This window comes from Arachis ipaensis, chromosome B07 (assembly GCF_000816755.2).
Source record: "Arachis ipaensis cultivar K30076 chromosome B07, Araip1.1, whole genome shotgun sequence".
Lineage (NCBI taxonomy): Eukaryota > Viridiplantae > Streptophyta > Magnoliopsida > Fabales > Fabaceae > Arachis > Arachis ipaensis.
This window is the reverse complement of record NC_029791.2, coordinates 47,744,949-47,765,489: the sequence shown is the minus strand read 5'-3', so window position 1 is coordinate 47,765,489 and position 20,541 is coordinate 47,744,949. Positions and strand designations below refer to the sequence as shown.

The window sequence follows — 20,541 nt, the reverse complement described above, 5'->3', positions numbered from 1 at the left end:
AAAATTTGTGTAAGAATAATATTACTTATATTTTAATTTTATCAACTAAACTCATTTCAAAGTATAAGTATTAAATTTAGGTTTAATTACTCTGTTGGTTCCTATAGTTTTGTAAAATTTTTAATTAGATCCCTATACTTTTTTTTCTTTTAATTGGGTCCTTGGACTAATTTTTTTTAAATTAGATCTCTTTTAACAGTAACTGGTTTATGTAATACCCCAAATTTTTGAAAGTTAAATAACTAGTTATTTATGAGTTATTATATTATATTGAGATTTTATTTTTTAAAAAATTTTTTTACAATAATAATTAAATAGAATTCTATGATTATTTCCTTTTATTAACCAATGACACGTATAATGCCTTAACCACCACAAAACTTCATTCATCACTATCATATTCTTTTTTATTCATTACTCACCGAATGAACTTGGAAAAAAGAAGAAAGAAAGGCCAAATGAGCTTTCATGGAAACCATGAGTTCTCGGCTTCAATTTCTTGAGATCCGTAATTTCAATAAAAAATTTAATCCGTTAAAATGTTTGTATTTTTCTTTTTTATACATTGGTATTATTTTTGTCCGGTAGAAGTTAACGGTGACGTAGCTCTTCTTGTTCTTGAGTTCGGCTAATTGGAGTTCTAGAAGGCACAGACGATTTTTGACGTTTTTTTCTTCAACAGCTCGGTCAGAAAGCTTCTCCGGAACTTTCGTTGTTTTAGTTCCGTACGAAGGTAGGGAGTTTTATTTTAAAATTAACCGTTTTCAGTTTAAAAATGTCCAAAAGAATAGTAAATAATTGTAAATATGTTAGTAATTATAATGTTATTGAGTTTGGATTTTTTCGTTGTGGATGATTGGCTGTGATTGTGATTGAGTTTTTGGTTGAGAAAGTGAATGGTAATTGATTTTGGTATTACTATATAAATGATTTTACTAGGATTGGAATCATATGTCGATTATTGAGAACCTTGTGTTTGAAAAGTGCTGATGGAAGTCTGATAAACTGTCGAGAAGTTATGAAAGTGAGGGAGCCCATAAGAGTGGCAGAGTTGAGTTTTGAGGAGGGGTTCCGCCCGTATTCTTGTAAAAACAAATAAAAAAGTAATTTTGTTTTAAAAACTTGATTTTTATATATCTCTCGCTTGTGTGAAGAGACCAAAGTCCAGATTGATAGAGATATATTTATTGCAGTGGACAACCCAATTACCAAGAAGAGCATGGAGTACACTAGGAAACTCGTTCAAGCACCAATTCAGAAGCCAGTTTCCCCTCCTAAGAAGGAGCAGCCTGAGTGGCCTCAAGAACAAAGCATCCTTCCGCGCCAATGTTGGACTCAATTGGTAGTATCCATTGGACAGTTGATATCTACTATGGACTAACTGAAAGAAGAACACAGAGGCCAGTCTCTCATTCTTCATAAAATGACTGAGGAGCAAAAGAAGTAAGGGCGCAAATTGGAAGAGTTAAAGTGCTAGAAAGGGTCCACCAGAGAGAACAACAACCACCATGACTAAGGTGGTTGAGTTTCATCTCCCTTATCTTATCCCTGTTTTTCAGTACTTTATTCTAGTTTCTAGTTTTTCATTCTGAGTTAGATGATCACTATTACAATCTTCTGCTTTCTAGTTTAGTAGCTAATTTTGAAAATATTCAGTATTTTTGAAGGATGTCTCATGTATTTCTCATTAAACTTAAATAAAATTTTAATAAGGAGAGTAATAATAAAATTCATGAGATCTTGGGTTATATGATGAGTTATTCTATTTACTTTGATGTGGTGGCCTTATCTCTATTTTCTAAATGTATGATTTAACTATACATATTTAATGTTGGGGTTGGGCATATTGGCTCTTGAGGAACAGGAATTTAGAGAAATATTATTGATTCTCTAAAATACTAAAAAAGATTGATTTTTGAAGCAAAAGAAACAAAAAAAAAATTCAAAAGAAAAAAGTCCAAGGCTTTGAGCATCAATGGTTAAGAGGGTCAAAATTGATCTAAAAAGCTCAAAAGAGTTGTTCTCCCTAATTATATGCTTGTGGTGTGAAAGTGTCAAGTAATTCTTGAGACTAAGCACTTAAAGTCGTGACCCAATACTGTTATAGAGTACGCTTAAGGCTCTAAGAACCACTATCTGGGAATAAAAGCAAAGCAAAATCGAATCCAAAGGATTCCCCTAGTTAAGTACTTGTGGTGTTTATGTATCATGTCAAGCTTGAAAATAAAATACTTAGAGTCACGGCTAGACTCAAAGGTGCAAAACACCAAAAGAAAATAAAAGCTGTGTTCAAGAATCAACAAGAACTTAAAGAAGAGAATCAATAATATCATTTGGATTCTAGTTCTAAAGGGTGCCAATATTTCTGAACTTCAAAGGAAGTGAGATACCAAAGCTATTCAGAAATAGAATGTTAATAGCCTCATTCAGTAATTGAACCCGAGCTTCATTGACAACTCTAATCTTATGTATTTTTCTCTTCCATTTGGTCCTATCTTGTTTTTGGTTGCTTGAAGACAAGCAACAGTTTAAGTTTAGTGCTGTGATGCGTGAGCATCTTATACCCTTTTTCTAGTTGTTTTTATATTATTTCTAGTTAGATTCTATCAAGTTTTATTATATTTTAGTGCAAAATTTATCTTTAGATGCTACTTTAATTTTTTATGGTGTTTTTATGATTTCAGGTTAATTTCGGGCGAATTTGGCAGAGTCTTGTGCAAAGACGAAGAAAGGATAGCAGATGCTGTCAATCCTGACCTCCTTGCATTCCAATAAGCATAACTTGAGCTACAGAGGTCCCATTGATGCAGTCTTAATGGCGTTAGAAAGCTAACTTTTAGAACTTTCCAACGATATATAATAGTTTATAATTTTTATTTGGAATCAATGCCAAATCTGGCGCTAAATGCCGAGCCTGGCGTTTAGCACCCAAGAAGGAGTAACTCCTAGTGGTGAACGCCCAAATTGGCGTTCAACACCAGCTGGGGAGCAAAGGATCAGAACACGCTCCTCCCCTATGGGTGTTCAACACCCAGATTGGCGCTGAACGCCAGGTTGCTGTCCGTTTCACATACTATTGGGCCTCCAAAGTGGATTCAGCACTCCTTAAGCTTATCTTATCTTATCTTTGTAATTCTTAATTTAAAATAATATCTTTTAGGTTTAGAATTTACTATTTAAGGAAGAGATCACTTAGATTAAAAAAAGTAGATCTTCTTCCTTCTACACTTTTAGAACCCTGTTTTCTTTATAACGTTATGAGCAACTAAGCCTCCTGGTTAAGGTTAGGAGCTCTGTTTATTTCCATGGATTAAAATTATTATTCTTCTATTTTAATTAATGTTTGATTCAATTCTAAGAAGTTTTTTTCGTTCTTAATCTTATGAATCTGGGTGGAACGAAAGTATGACCCTTATTCTACATGAGCTCTTGTGATTCTCGAAAGAGCTATCTCGCTTGGGCTACAGCTTGAAAACACTTCTCCTAAACTACGAATTACCTAACCTAATTTGGATATGTGACATAGAATTCGGTTAGCCTTGGGTAATTGAGGTTTTTGTGGCGCTAAACTAGTTTTCTGAACTTCACCCTCTAATCTGAAACAACTAACCTTGTCTGTGGCATTATAGTAGGATTAGAGGAGATTAAATCGCTAAGAGATTAGGTGTTAATCACTTATGGTTTGCCATATAATGAATCATTCATTTTTAAAATAGTTGGTAAGACGTTTTAATCCGGAAAAGTAAACATCTCTGAAAGCTTAACTGTTTTCTCATTATTGTTTTACTCCAACATGTTTATTTGCTTTCTTTATTTACTATTTTACTGCTTATGCATTTACATCAACAACCATCTTTTACTATTTACCTAACTAAGTCTAACAGGATAACTCTTGCTTGCTCAATCCAAAAATCCTTGTGGGATCATCCCTCACTGATGAGTGGATATTTTATACGCTTTTTGGCATCATTTTCATATAGTTTTCATTATGTTTTGTTTAAGTTTTATTATGTTTTCATAGGTTTTAGTGCAAAATTCATATTTTTGGATTCTACTTTGAGTTTGTGTGTTTTATGGTGATTTCGGGTATTTTCTGACTGAAATTGAGAAGCTTGAGCAAAAGTCTGATTCAGAAGCAGAGAAAGGACTGCAGATGCTGTCAGGATTTGACCTCCGTACACTCGAAGGAGCTTTTCTAGAGCTACAGAAGTCCAAATAGCGCGCTCTCAATGGATATGAAAATCTAACATCTAGGGCTTTCCAGAAATATATAATAGTGTATTCTTTGCTTTCGAAATAAAGGCCCAAAACTGGCGTTCAACGCCAGCCACCAGCCCTATTCCTGGCGTCCAGTGCCCACAGGAGAGCAACTGGATTTCAACACCCAAAAGGGGCTCCCTAGCCAGCGTTCAATGCCCCTAAGGGACATTAGCACGTGGAAAACACTTAAGCTCATCCCAAACACTCACCAAGTGGGCTCCAAAAGTGGAATTTCAGATAAGCGTATGAAGATGCTTTGTTCCTTCTGAACCTCTGCTTTCCTATTGTCTTCATCCAATCATTCATACTCCTTTCCATGGCAAGCTGTATGTTGGGGGATCACCGTTGTCAATGGCTACCGTCTGTCCTCTCAGTGAAAATGGTCCAAATGCGCTGTCGCCGCACAACTAATCATCTGTCGGTTCTCACTCATGTTGGAATAGGATCCATTGATCCTTTTGCGTCTGTCACTACGCCCAACACTCGTGAGTTTGAAGCTCGTCACATTCATCCCATCCCAGATCCTACTCGGAATATCACAGACAAGGTTTAGACTTTCTGGATCTCAAGAATGGCTGCCAATAATTCTAGCCTATACCACGAAGGTTTTAATCTTAGATTAGAAACCCAAGAGATACACATTCAAGCTTGTTTTCATGTAGAGCGGAAGTGGTTATCAGGCACACGTTCATAAGTGAGAATGGTGATGAGTGTCACGTAATCATCACATTCATCATGTTCTTGTGTGCGAATGATTATCTTAGAATAAGAATAAGCATGAATTGAATAGAAAAACAGTAGTACTTTGCATTGATTCATGAAGAACAGCATAGCTCCACACCTTAATCTATGGGGTGTAGAAACTCCACCGTTGAAATTACATAAGTGATAATGGTGGTCATTGGCTTCGGCCCCAGAGGGGGAACCAGAATAACTGAGATGAAAGTACAATAGTAAAAGGTCCTATTTATAATGAACTAGTGACCTAGGGTTTACAAAAATGAGTAAATTATGCAGAAATCCACTTCCAGGCCCACTTGGTGTGTGCTTGGACTGAGCATTGAAGCTTTCACATGTAGAGTCTTTTTTTAGAGTTAAACGCCAGCTTTGGTGCCAGTTTGGGCGTTTAACTCCAGCTTTTATGCCAGTTCTGGCGTTTAACGCCAGAATAGGATAGAAAGTTGGCGTTCAAACGCCAGTTTACGTTATCAAAACTCGGGCAAAGTATGGACTATTATATATTGTTGGAAGCCCAGGATGTCTACTTTCCAACACAATTGAGAGCGTGCCAATTGGGCTTTTGTAGCTCCAGAAAATCCACTTCGAGTGTAGGGAGGTCAGAATCCAACAGCATCTGTAGTCCTTTTTCAGCCTCTGAATCAGATTTTTGCTCAGGTCCCTCAATTTCAGCCAGAAAATACCTGAAATCACAGAAAAATACACAAACTCATAGTAAAATCCAGAAATGTGATTTTTATTTAAAAACTAATAAAAATATAATAAAAGTAATAAAAACATACTAAAAACTATGTACAAACAATGCCAAAAAGCGTATAAATTATCTGCTCATCACAACGCGAAACTTAAATTGTTGCTTGTCCCCAAGCAACTAAAAACAAAGTAGGATAAAAAGAAGAGAATATACAATAAATTCTAAAAACATCTATGAAGATCAGCCTTAATTAGATGAGCAGGGCTATTAGCTTTTTGCTTATGAACAGTTTTGGCATGTCACTTTATCCTTTGAAGTTTAGAATGATTGGCATCTATAGGAACTCAGAATTCAGATAGTGTTATTGATTCTCCTAGTTCAGTATGTTGATTCTTGAACACAGTTACTTTATGAGTCTTGGCCGTGACCCTAAGCATTTTGTTTTCCAGTATTACCACCGGATACATAAATGCCACAGACACATAACTGGGGTGAACCTTTTTAGATTGTGACTCAGCTTTGCTAGAGTCCCTAATTAGAGGTGTCCAGAGCTCTTAAGCACACTCTTTTTTCTTTGGACCACGACTTTAACCGTTCAGTCTCAAGCTTTTCACTTGACACCTTCACGCTACAAGCACATGGTTAGGGATAGCTTGGTTTAGCTGCTTAGGCCAGGATTTTATTCCTGTGGGCCCTCCTATCCATTAATGCTCAAAGCCTTGGATCATTTTTATTTTCCCCTTGCCTTTTGGTTTAAAGGGTTACTGGCTTTTTCTGCTTGCTTTTTCTTTTTCTTTCTTTTTCTTTTATTTTTTGCCCCCTTTTTTTTCTTTTTTTGCAAGCTTTGTTCTTCACTACTTTTTCTTGCTTCAAGAATCAATTTTATGATTTTTCAGATTATCAATAACATTTCTCTTTTTTCATCATTCTTTCAAGAGCCAACAATTTTAACATTCATAAACAACAAATTAAAAAATATGCACTGTTCAAGCATTCATTCAGAAAACAAAAAGTATTGCCACCACATCAAAATAATTAAACTACTTTAAAATTCGAAATTTATGTACTTCTTGTTCTTTTGCAATTAAAAACATTTTTCATTTAAGAAAGGTGATGGATTCATAGGACACTCATAGCTTTAAGGAATAGACACTAAGACACTAATGATCATGAAGTAAAGACACAAACATAGATAGAACATAAAGCATACGGAACGAAAAACAGAAAAATAAGAGCAAGAAAATTAAAGAACGGGTCCACCTTAGTGATGGCGGCTGGTTCTTCCTCTTGAAGATCCAATGGAATGCTTGAGCTTATCAATGTCTCTTCCTTGTCTTTGTTGCTCCTCCTTCATGGCTCTTTGGTCTTCTCTGATTTCATGAAGGAGGATGGAATGCTCTTGGTGTTCCACCCTTAGTTGTCCCATGTTGGAACTTAATTCTCCTAAGGAGGTGTTAATTTGCTCCCAATAATTTTGTGGAGGGAAGTGCATCCCTTGAGGCATCTCAGGGATTTCATGATGAGGAATTTTCTCATGCTCTTGTTGAGGTCCATGAGTGGGATCTCTTGCTTGTTCCATCTTTTTTTTAGTGATGGGCTTGTCTTCTTCAATGAGGATGTCTTCCTCTATGTCAATTTCAGCTGAATTGCAGAGGTGACAAATGAGATGAGGGAAGGCTAACCTTGCCAAAGTAGAGGACTTGTCCACCACCTTGTAGAATTCTAGGGATATAACCTCATGAACTTCTACTTCCTCTCCATTCATGATGCTATGGATCATGATAGCCCTGTCTATAGTAACTTCAGACCGGTTGCTAGTGGGAATGATTGAGCGTTAGATGAACTCCAACCATCCTCTAGCCACGGGCTTGAGGTCAAGCCTTCTTAGTTGAACCGGCTTGCCTCTTGCGTCTCTCTTCCATTGAGCGCCTTCCACACAAATGTCCATAAGGACTTGGTCCAACCTTTGATCAAAGTTGACCCTTCTAGTGTAGGGGCGTGCATCTTCTTGCATCATGGGCAAGTTGAATGCCAACCTTACATTTTATGGACTGAAATCTAAGTATTTACCCCGGACCATTGTAAGCTAATTCTTTGGGTCTGGGTTCATACGTTGATCATGGTTTTTGGTGATCCATGCATTGGTATAGAACTCTTGAACCATTAATATTCCGACTTGTTGAATGGTATTGGTGAGAATTTTCCAACCTCTTCTTCGAATCTCATGTCGGATCTCCGGGTATTCACTCTTTTTGAGCTTGAAAGGGACCTCAGGGATCACCTTCTTCTTTGCCATAATTTTATAGAAGTGGTCTTGATGGACCTTTAAGATGAATCTCTCCTTCTCTCATGACTCAGAGGTGGAAGCTTTTGCCTTTCCTTTCCTCTTTCGAGAGGTTTCTCTGGCCTTAGGTGCCATAAATGGTCATGGAAAAATAAAAAGCAACGCTTTTACCACACCAAACTTAGAAGGTTTGCTCGTCCTCGAGCAAAAGAAGAAAGAAAGGAGTAGAAGAAGAAGAAATAGAGGAGATGGAGGGGGTTTAGTGGTTCGGCCAAGGGGGAGAAGTAGTGTTTATGGTATGTGGAAATGAAGGAGTGAAGAGGGGTTTATATAGGAGTGGAAAGAGAGGGTAGGGTTTATGTATTAGGGGTTGAGTTTGGGAGGGAAAGTATTTGAATTTGAATTGTGAGGTGGGTGGGGATTTTGGGGAAGAGTGGGTGGAGGTGATTGGTGAAGAGATGATGGGGAAGAGAAATGGAGGTGATTGGTGAGGGGTATTTGGGAAAAAGTGTTATGGGAAGGTGTGAAGAAGTGAGAGAGAGAGTTGAGATAGGTGGGGATCCTGTGGGGTCCACAGATCCTGAGGTGTCAAGGATTTCTCATCACTACACCATTTTGGCATGTAAATGCCCCTTGGAGTGTCAATCCTGGTGTTAAACGCCAGGTTGCTGCCCATTTTTGGCGTTTAACGTCAGCTTTTCTTCCCTTTCTGGCGTTTAAACGCCAGCTTTTCTCCCTTTTATGGCGTTAAACGCTAGCTTTGTGCCCCCTTTCTGGCATTAAACGCCAGTCTGGTGCCCTTTTCTGGCGTTAAACGCCCAGAATGGTGCCAGACTGGGCGTTTAACGCCCATTCTGCTACCCTTACTGGCGTTTAAACGCCAGTAAGATCGTCCTCCAGGGTGTGCTGTTCTTAATGCTGTTTTTCATTCTGTTTTTGCTTTTTCAATTGTTTTTGTAACTTCACATGATCATCAACCTAAAGAAAATATAAAATAACAATAGAAAATAGAAATTTAACATAGATAAATAAAAATTGGGTTGCCTCCCAACAAACGCTTCTTTAATGTCAATAGCTTGACAGTGGGCTCTCATGGAGCCTCAGAGATACTCAGAGTATGATGATGGCCTCCCAACACCAAACTTAGAGTTTGAATGTGGGTGCTCTGTTTGACTCTGCATTGAGAGAAGCTTGTCATGCTTCTTCTCCATGTGTGCATAAGGAGATCCTTGAGCCTTAAACACAAGGTAGTCTTCATTCACTTGAATGACCAACTCTCCTCTGTCAACATCAATCACAACTTTTGCTGTGGTGATGACAAGTCATCTTAGCCTAGTTTCACTAGCCTTTTTCTTTTGTTTTCAATTGATTTATGCACTTTCTTGAGCCATAAGCAAGCCAATTAGGTAGATTTCCATGTTTCCTTTGATTCAATCAACCATGTATGAATTCATGCACTTTCATGAGATTTTATGCTATAATTGTCATATATTATGAAAGAAACACAATCTCATGATTTGGAGCATAGCTTTGATGTGTTTGATTGATTGATGATAGGTGAAAAAAGCTTGAAGACCATTTGAAGAAAGTGTATAAATAGCTTAGGACTTAAGTTTTGAGGGGAGCTTTTCCTTTAGTTTTAGTAGGTAGTTTTTGGAAAGCTTTTGGTGTTGAGTAATTAGGATTTTCTAAGTCTCGGGGAAGGAGAATTGAATTCCCTTCCTCTTAGTTTTCTTGCTTTCAATTTAAATTACATTTGCTTTGATCTTGGGTTGGAGAATTGAAGGAATTCTATTTCAATCTCATCCTGAGATCTCTCTGTTTACTTACTGCACAATTAAATTTCAGTTTCTGTTAATTGCTTCTTCTTCTACTTTCTCTGCAATTTACATTTCCTTTGCAATTGCTCTTGTTGGATCTAGGAAGGCATTGAGATCTAGACTCGGTTATCTAGTCTCTTGGGTCCTGAGATCTGAAGTTGCATTTTAAATTCCCTGTTTAAAGCTTTCCAAGTTCATTTACATTTCCGTTTTAGATCCGGTTCAATTCAAGTTACCTTCTACTTGTCTGATCAATGCAATTTACTTTTCCTTGTTTAATTTCTGCAAATCCAATTCCCAATTCCCTTTACAATTCAAGCCATTTACATTTCTTGCACTTTAAGATTCTGCAATTTACATTTCTTGCGTTCTAAGTTTCTGCCATTTAATTTCTTGCCCTTTAAGATTCATCACATTTACCTTCTCTGCTCTTTAATTTCATGCGATTTACCCATTCCCTTTACTTTCCATGCAATTTAAATTCTGTTAATCACAAATCACTCAACTAAATCTTGATTCGCTTGACTAAATCAACCACTAAACTAGAATTGCTCAATCCTTCAATCCCTGTGGGATCGACCTCACTCACGTGAGTTATTATTACTTGATGCGACCCGGTGCACTTGCCGGTGAGTTTTATGTCGGATCGTTTTCCGCACATCAAGTGGCTAGGAAGGGTCTGCCAAGGATGATGGATTCATCCATATTCTTTCCAGTTTCCAGGATTATGAAATCATTAGGGATGTAAAGGCCTTCAACCTTCACCAAGACATCCTCTACAAGTCCATAAGCCTGTTTCCTTGAATTGTCTGTCATCTCTAGTGAGATTCTTGCAGCTTGCACCTCAAGGATCCTTAGTTTCTCCATTACAGAGAGGGGCATGAGGTTTATACTTGACCCTAGGTCACACAGAGTCTTCTCAAAGGTCATGGTGCCTATGGTACAAGATATTGAGAATTTTCCGGGGTCCGGTTTCTTCTGAGGTATTTCTGCCTAACCAAGGTATTTAGTTCATTGATGAGCAATGGAGGTTCATCCTCCCAAGTCTCATTACCAAATAACTTGGCATTCAGTTTCATGATTGCTCCTAGATATTGAGCAACTTGCTCTTCAGCAATATTTTCATCATCTTCAGAGAAAGAATACTCATCAAAGCTCATGAATGGCAGAAGTAGGTTCAGTGGAATCTCTATGGTCTCTATCTGAGCCTCAGATTCCTCTGGTTCCTCATTAGGGAACTCCTTGGAGGCCAGTGGATGCCCATTGAGGGCTTCCTCAGTGGAAATCATTGCCTTTCCCTCCTCTACAGGTTCGGCCATGTGGGACGTGTTTATGGCCTTGCACTCTCTCTTGGGATTCTCTTCTGTATTGCCTGGGAGAGTACTAGGAGGGAGTTCAGTAACTTTCTTACTCAGCTGACCCACTTGTGCCTCTAAATTTCTTATGGAGGACCTTGTTTCAGTCATGAAACTTAGTGTAGTTTTCGATAGATCAGAGACTATGGCTGCTATGCTAGAGAGACTCTGCTCAGAATTCTCTGTCTGTTGCTGAGAAGATGATGGAAAAGGCTTGCTATTGCTAAACCTGTTTCGTCCACCATTATTGTTGTTGAAGCCTTGTTGAGGCTTCTCTTGGTCCTTCCATGAGAAATTTGGATGATTTCTCCATGAAGGATTATAGGTGTTTCCATAGGGTTTTCCCATGTAATTCACCTCTTCGATTGCAGAGTTCTCAGGATCATAAGCTTTTTCTTCAGAAGATGCTTCTTTAGTACTGCCTGATGCAGCTTGCATTCCAGACAGACTCTGAGAAATCATATTGACTTGCTGTGTCAATATTTTGTTCTGAGCCAATATGGCATTCAGAGTATCAATCTCAAGAACTCCTTTCTTCTGAGTTGTCCCATTATTCACAGGATTCCTTTCAGAAGTGTACATGAATTGGTTATTTGCAACCATTTCAATGAGTTCCTGGGCTTCTTCAAGCGTCTTCTTCAGATGAAGAGATCCACCAGCAGAGTTGTCCAATGACATATTGGACAGTTCAGACAGACCATCATAGAATATGCATATGATGCTCCATTCTGAAAGCATACCAGAAGGACACCTTCTGATCAATTGCTTGTATCTTTCCCAAGCTTCATAGAGGGATTCGCGTTCCTTCTGTTTGAAGGTTTGGACTTCTACTCTAAGCTTACTCAATTTTTGAGGTGGAAAGAACTTTGCCAAGAAGGCATTGACCAGCTTTTCCCAAGAGTTCAGGCTGTCCTTAGGTTGTGAGTCCAACCATGTCCTAGCTCTGTCTCTTACAGCAAAAGGGAAAAGCATAAGTTTGTAGACCTCAGGGTCAACCCCATGGGTCTTAACAGTGTTATAGATTTCTGTTAGGTCCTCTCCAGAGAGTTGTGCTTTAGCTTCTCTTAGGTTTCTCTTCAAGGTCCTTTCAGGTTCAGGATCAGCTTCAACAAGAATGCCTTTATCTTTGTTCCTTCTCATATGATAGAGAATAAGACAAAGAAAGTATGGAATCCTCTATGTCACAGTATAGAGATTCCTTAATGTGTCAGAGAAAAAGAAGAATGGAAGGATGAGGTAGAGAGGAGAATTCAAACTTATGAAGAAGGAGAGAGTCCGAATTGCTAATTGAGGAGGAGTGTTAGTCCTTAAATAGAATAAGGTGAGGAGGGGGAGAGAATTCGAATTTAAATTAAAATAAAAGGAAAATATTTTTCTTTTTATTTTAAAATGTAGTTAGAATTCGAAAATTAGAAAGGGAAATAAAATGAAATTTAAAAACTAAATAAATTACTTAATTAAAAAGATTTTTTTTGAAAAAGTGGTTTTGAAAAAGATATGATTGAAATAGAAAACTTTTAGAATCAAACAAAAAGTTAAGTAGTTAATTGAAAAAGATTTGAAAATCAAATTTTAAAAAGATAAGAAGTTAGAAAAAGATTTGATTTTGAAAATTAAAGTTGATTACTTGACTAACAAGAAATTAAAAGATATGATTTCAAAATTTAAAAATTGAACCTTTCTTAATAGGCAAGTAACAACTTGAGATTTTTTTGAATCAATCATATTAAATATTAGCATTAATTTTGAAACATATAAAAATAAGAAAAAGATTTTGAAAATCCTTTTGGAATTTTCAAAAATATAAAAAAGAAAATTGAAAAAGATGTGAATTGAAAAAAAGATATGATTTGAAAAAGGTTTGATTTTGAAAAACAAAATCTCCCCTCCTGTGCCATCCTGGCGTTAAACGCCCAGAATGGTATCCATTCTGGCGTTTAACGCCCAAAATACTACCCTTTTGGGCGTTTAACGCCCAGCCAGGTACCCTGGCTGGCGTTTAAATGCCAGTTTTCCTTTCTTACTGGGCGTGTTGAACGCCCAACTTTTTCTCTGTAATTCCTCTGCTGTATGTTCTGAATCTTCAATTCTCTGTATTATTAACTTGAAAAGACATAATTTTGAAAATTTTTGAATTTTTAAGGATGAGAGAGAAAAATAACAGAATGAACTAAACATGGAAAATCAATATCAAAACAAATAATGCATGAAAGACACCAAACTTAGAAGTTTGTATACTAGGGACAATAACAATTTGAAAATGCATATGAAAAACAACAAAAGACACCAAACAGGAGAGTTTAAAGATCAGAACAAAGAAAATCATCAAGAACAACTTGAAGATCAACAAAGAACATCATGCATAAAATTTCGAAAAATGCAAGAAAAGGAAAAACATGCAATTGACACCAAACTTAAAATTTGACACTAGTCTCAAACAAGAAACACAAAATATTTTTGGTTTTATGGTTTTATAAATTTTTTTTTGTAATTTTTTCGAAAATTAATTGGAAAAAGAGAAAATAAGGAATTCAAAATTTTTAATGAGAATTCCAAGAATCATGCAATGTTAGTCTAAAACTCCAGTCCAGGAATTAGACATGGCTTACTAGCCAGCCAAACTTTCAGTGAAAGTTCCGGTCCAAAACACTAGACATGGCCAATGGCCAGCCAAGCTTTAGCAGATCATTACATTCAACAGCAAGATTGATAGAAATCAACAAGCTCCTGTGATGATAAGTTGAAACCTTAGTCCAAAAGATTAGACATGGCTTCACAGCCAGCCAGACTTCAACAGATCATCATGAAACTCTAGAATTCATTCGTAAAAATTCTGAAGTCATAGAATAATTTATTTTTTGAAAATTTTTTTTAAAAATAAAATAAAAGTCAAAAAGCTTAAATATAAAATAAAAGTACCTAATCTGAGCAACAAGATGAACTGTCAGTTGTCCAAACATGAACAATCCCCAGCAACGGCGCCAAAAACTTGGTACACGAAATCATGATCACACACTTCTTCACAACTCCGTGCAGCTGACCAGCAAGTGCACTGGGTGGTCTAAGTAATACCTTACGTGAGTAAGGGTCGATCCCACAGAGATTGTCGGCTTGAAGCAAGCTATGGTCATCTTGTAAATCTCAGTTAGGCGGATTCAAATAGTTGTGAAGTTTTGATAATTAAAATATAAATAAAATATAAAATAGGATAGAAGTACTTATGTAATTCATTGGTGGGATTTCAGATAAGCGTATGAAGATGCTTTGTTCCTTCTGAACCTCTGCTTTCCTATTGTCTTTATCCAATCATTCATACTCCTTTCCATGGCAAGCTATATGTTGGGGGATCACCGTTGTCAATGGCTACCGTCCGTCCTCTCAGTGAAAATGGTCCAAATGCGCTGTCACCGCACGACTAATCATCTGTCGGTTCTCACTCATGTTGGAATAGAATCCATTGATCCTTTTGCGTCTGTCACTACACCCAACACTCGTGAGTTTGAAGCTCGTCACAGTCATCCCATCCCAGATCCTACTCGGAATACCACAGACAAGGTTTAGACTTTTTGGATCTCAAGAATGGCCGCCAATAATTCTAGCCTATACCACGAAGGTTTTAATCTTAGATTAGAAACCCAAGAGATACACATTCAAGCTTGTTTTCATGTAGAACGGAAGTGGTGTCAGGCACGCGTTCATAAGTGAGAATGGTGATGAGTGTCACATAATCATCACATTCATCATGTTCTTGTGTGCGAATGAATATCTTAGAATAAGAATAAGCATGAATTGAATAGGAAAACAGTAGTACTTTGCATTGATTCATGAAGAACAGCAGAGCTCCACACCTTAATCTATGGGGTATAGAAACTCCACCGTTGAAATTACATAAGTGATAATGGTGGTCATTGGCTTCGGCCCCCAGAGGGGGAACCAGAATAACCAAGATGAAAGTACAATAGTAAAAGGTCCTATTTATAATGAACTAGTGACCTAGGGTTTACAGAAATGAGTAAATGATGCAGAAATCCACTTCCGGGCCCACTTGGTGTGTGCTTGGGCTGAGCATTGAAGCTTTCATATGTAGAGACTTTTCTTGGAGTTAAACGCCAGCTTTGGTGCCAGTTTGGGCGTTTAACTCTAGCTTTTATGCCAGTTCTGGCGTTTAACGCCAGAATATGATAGAAAGTTGGCGTTCAAACGCCAGTTTGTGTTATCAAAACTCGGGCAAAGTATGGACTATTATATATTACTGGAAAGCCCAAGATGTGTACTTTCTAACGCAATTGAGAGCGTGCCAATTGGGCTTTTGTAGCTCCAGAAAATCCACTTCGAGTGCAGAGAGGTTAGAATCCAACAGCATTTGTAGTCCTTTTTCAGCCTCTGAATCAGATTTTTGCTCACGTCCCTCAATTTCAGCCAGAAAATACCTGAAATCACAGAAAAATACACAAACTCATAGTAAAGTCTAGAAATATGATTTTTATTTAAAAACTAATAAAAATATAATAAAAAGTAATAAAAACATACTAAAAACTATGTAAAAACAATGCCAAAAAGCGTATAAATTATCCGCTCATCAGTAACCTTAACTCTCAATCCATGCCAAGAGGTTTCTTAGCACTTGAATTTTCCTTTCTCTTGATTAATTGTCTTGAGTTTAATTGCTTTTGATCTTTAATTCCTTGCATGCTTATTTACCTTCTTACTATTTACATTTCTTGCTTCTTGCCATCAACCCCATTCCCCCTCATAACCAATAATTGAGCATTTCATTTGCAACTGCTAGGGAAGACGACCCGGGAATTAAACTTCCAGTTATTTTGTGTTGATTATGACAAATCTTTGAATTAAACTTTGATTGAGAGTTAATTGTTAGTCTAGACTATGCTTGCAACGAGATTCTATTTTTGTAAAATTCTAGATCAACATTAACTCTCACATCAGATGCTCACATCCCTTCGCACACGATCTCTCCCTCTCCTCATGTTCGTGTTCAACCTCTCCCTCACGAGCGCTACCTCTCTCCCCTCTGGCTTTAGCGATAGTGACGGCACCGCGAGCCTCTCCTACTTCCTCTCTTCTTTTTTCTCTTCTTCTTCCTTGCAGTGCTCGGCCTCTTTGTCTCTTCTCTGATTTTTCCTTCTTCGTGTGTATAGCGTGTTTCTGTGTGAGGGAGTAGTTCAGAGTAAAACGCGTGTGTGAATATGGAAGGGATTAGTGTTGTGTGCGTGTGTGTTGGGTAAAAAATGTTAGGTAAGATTAGGGATAGAAATTGGGAATTTAGAGTTTGGATAGAATATTAATTTAAAACCAAATTTAATCTAATATAATTAACTTTAAGAATATTTTTTTTTCAATTTACAAATTATTTTTAATTAAGTATTCTAATTTAAAATTAGAGATAAATAAATAAATTTTCTTTTAGTCCACAATATTAATAAAAATTTTCAATTATTAAATTTAAATTTTATAAAACTTTTATTATTTTCAAATACTAAAACTTTAAATCTCTAATATGAAAATATTCAATTATTTAATTTTTTTTTAAATTTAGTGAATTTTAAACTCAAATTATCATAAAATTTAATTTAATTATTTTTAAAAAAAATAATTTTCTTTAAATAAAATTATCAACAAAAATATAATAAATCATAAATAACTCATTATTTAATTTTTAAAAACTCAGGTTATTATAGGCGACAACGCACGACGGAGACGTAGAGGAACGACGACACGAGACAGAGTTGCCGACTATTGTGAGTGTGAGAGAGTCTGCCTCTACAGAGACTAAGTGAAAGAGGGTTCTTCACTTCTTCACTTCGAGCTCGAGGGAGAGGGAGGGAGGGGCTGCTTCACTTCTTCGATGAACCTTAGGTTAGTTACTAGTTAGGTTTTCTTTTTTAAACCGCCAAAATGATGTCGTTTTTGGGGAGGGGGTTAAAAATATTTTTTAAAGATTTTTTAAATAATTTTTATAGTTACAAAATATACTTGTATTTTATGACAAATAAATAACTTGTTACAAACAATATTGAATTTTGTGACAAACTAATTTTTTGTTACAAAAATAATTAGAGTTTTTGAAATAAAACGATATTTTGTTTGCAAATATTTTGAATTTTTGCAATAACTTAATATTTTGTTATAAAATATTATAAAGTTTTGCAACAACATATTGGCTCATTACAAAAGCTAACATAATTTGTAACAAAAAAATCAGGTTGTTACAAAATATTGTAATAATAATCACTAATTTTTTGTAGCAATGCCAAATTTAACATAAAATTTTTGTCACAAATGCTCCATTTTCTTCTAATATTAGTAGAGGGAGAAAAAAGATTATTTTAAATTTATTTTCTTCTAATGTTAGTAGAGGGAGGTTGTTAAAATTTTTTTGAGGTGTTAAAAAAATATTATGTTAAATTTTAGAGTGAAAATGAAGTAAAAATATATAATATTTGTTATAAATTTATTTTAAATTTATTTTTTTATAAATAATATTTGTTATATGTTTATAACAATAATGTTTGAGTATTCTATAAATTTAGTATTTATAGAAAAATTGTAATAGTTATAAAACCGTTCTTTAAAATAGTCAAAGAGAACGGTTTTTTTTTTTTGCTATAATATAATAAAAAGTTGAACTTCAACAACAATACTGTAAAAACTATTGTCTAAGACCATATAAAAGAACGGTTTTAAAGTGTAGCATTTTTGCCATGGTTTTTATGTGTTCTTTTGTACAATTATTTAAACAACAATAAAAAATCGTTGCTTAAAAACAAATCCTGGTAACAGTTATAAAATCATTCTTTAAGATAGTCAAAGAGAATGGTTTTAGTTTGTTGCTATAAAATAATGAAAAATTGAATTCATTAGTAACACTATAAAAAACCGTTGTCTAAAACTATCTAAGAGATCGGTTTTAAGGTCTTGCAAAATTTGACCTTGCTAAAGCCCATATTTGTTGTAGTGGCATAAGCTACAACATTTTGATGTTACATTAGAATGCATCCTAATCCTTTCAATGAAACATTACAATAAACCTCAAACGACACATGGGGTTCAGGTAATAGAAGTACTGGCGCTGTAGTTAATCTTACCTTTAGAGTTTGAAAACTCTCCTCACATTCGGACGTCCACACAAAAGGTGTATCCTTTCGAGTTAACTAAGTCATCGGCAATGGAATCTATAAAAATCCCTTAATAAATCTTTTGTAGTAACTAGCTAACCCCAATAAACTTCTCACCTCAGTTACAGAGGTTGGTCGTCCCCATTCTGTAAGACCCAGAATCTTTGAAAGTCTTTTTATGATCAAGTCTCAAATCATATAATTATTTATAGCCTTAATTTCAGAAATTATTTTATTAAAGATAATTAAGGCAAGTTTTGATTTATTGAATTTGAGATAAGTTATGGTTATTATCTAATTTTACAAATATTGGATTATTTTCTATATTTAAATCATATAGTTGGTAGTTGTGAAATAAAAAGGATTTTTAAATGATTTTGGACTAAATAATTAATATTTTAAAATATTGATATTACTATTTTGGAAAATGAAGAAATTAAGTATATTCTAATTAATTTGGTTGGGTCATTTTATTGAAAATAATGTGAAATTGATGAGCAAATAGTATTTTTCTATATACAATTAGTGTTGGATTTAATTTGGGTTTCAATTACTATATTATTCCCAATTTTATGTGAAATTACCATAATGCCCTTAACCCTAATTTTGAAAATGAAACCCTGACCTTGAAACCCTAACTCGTGACCCGGTTACCTTCTCCCCCAACCCAGCGGCAGCAACACAAATGCTCCCCCCTTTTTCCTCAAACCAATACATAGCAACAGTAGCAAAACAGAGAAGGAGTGGGGAAGAGAGGAGGGGCGATGGTGGCTGGCCTCACTACCGCTGCCGCCCAGCTCCCTAACTATGTAGCAGCAGCCGCCACCCTACTCTAAGCACACACACACACACAACTATCTGAGGAAGGAAAGAAAGAAAACAGACATGGAAATCAGAAAGGAAGAGAGGAAGGAGGGGCGTCGCCGTCGCACCGCTGTCGCCTCGTCCAGCTGCCGCCTTGCCGCCGCCATGGCGCACCGAATGAAGAGAGAAGAGAGTGTGCCGCCGCGTCACTGTCCAACCTGCCGCGTCTCGCGGCCCTTGCCGTCGCGGAGGAGAGAACCCAGAGAAGAGAGACTGCGCGACTATGAGAGAGGGAGATCGGCAGAGGGAAGGTTCTATTCGTGCGGCCGAGCCTACCTGCCTCAGATCGCCGTCCAGCCGTCGCACCACCGCGCCACTGTCATCACTGAGTTGGGAGAGAGGAACGTTGCAGCAGCTGGTTCCCAAGAGGGGAAAAGTTCACATGAAGAGGAAGAGAGCTGCGGGGAGAGGGAGGCCGTGCGTTCCGTCGCACGTGTCATCGCCCAAGGATCGCCGCTGTGCTATGGAGCAGACTGAACCGCGCTGCGCTGTTGGGGTTCTTACCGTCGCCGGAAAAGGATTCAGGCCGCCGCAGGTGTCGTGGTCGGAGGAGGAAGCTGTGCCCCTGTGTTTTGACCGCCGGGAGTGGTTCTGTGAATTCTAGGATCACCGCCGGAGCTCCGGGCTGAGCCTCTGCCACTTGAGACCCTACTGCTGTCGCCGAAAAAGGTTGCCGGTAAGGGTTTTAATTGTGGTTTCTGTCCTTTTTGAATTCCGGGAATACTATAGCCGCTGCGTGTTGGTTTCAGATGTCGTGATCGGAATTTGTCGCCGCTGCCGCTTAAGGTGGCTGCCGGGTTGCCGTTGAACCAGTTCAGAGACCGCCGCTGTTCCGGTTCAGCTGTTCCTTCTTCATTCGGTAAGCGTTTTCGATTTGAAAGCTCTCTAGTTACTATTCTGGCTTCATACACTAAGGTTTAGCGGCATCAATTGCTATAAGATTAAGTTTCTATTGTTATATGTTGCGATTAGTGTTGCTGTGGTTACCGCGGGAGTGGCTTGGAGCCGAGGTTGCGGTTGTTGGTGATTTCAGTTTAAGAGAGGAGGTTCCTGTGACGCATTTGGGTTATGATTTTGGCGTTTTGAGGTAGGGGCGCTTTCCAACAACTGTGTTTTATGTATTGGAATTATTACATATGGATACTGATGTGAGATATTGTGTATTTGGTGATCTAAAATTGGGCAAAGTACGGACTATTATATATTTCTGGAAAGCCCTGGATGTCTACTTTATAACGCAATTGGAAGAGCACCATTTTGAGTTCTGTAGCTCCAGAAAATCTACTTTGAGTGCAGGGAGGTCAGAATCCAACATCATCAGCAGTCCTTCTTCTACCTCTGAATCTGATTTTTGCTCAAGTCCCTCAATTTCAGCCAAAGAATACCTGAA

The 20,541-nt window shown here is 37.0% G+C and overlaps 1 long non-coding RNA gene across 1 annotated transcript; it reads left to right on the top strand.

The window, feature by feature from the left end:
* Positions 19,922-20,295, top strand: LOC110264603. The gene is made up of 2 exons (XR_002350778.1): positions 19,922-20,010; positions 20,124-20,295. It is a non-coding gene; the product is annotated as an uncharacterized LOC110264603 (long non-coding RNA).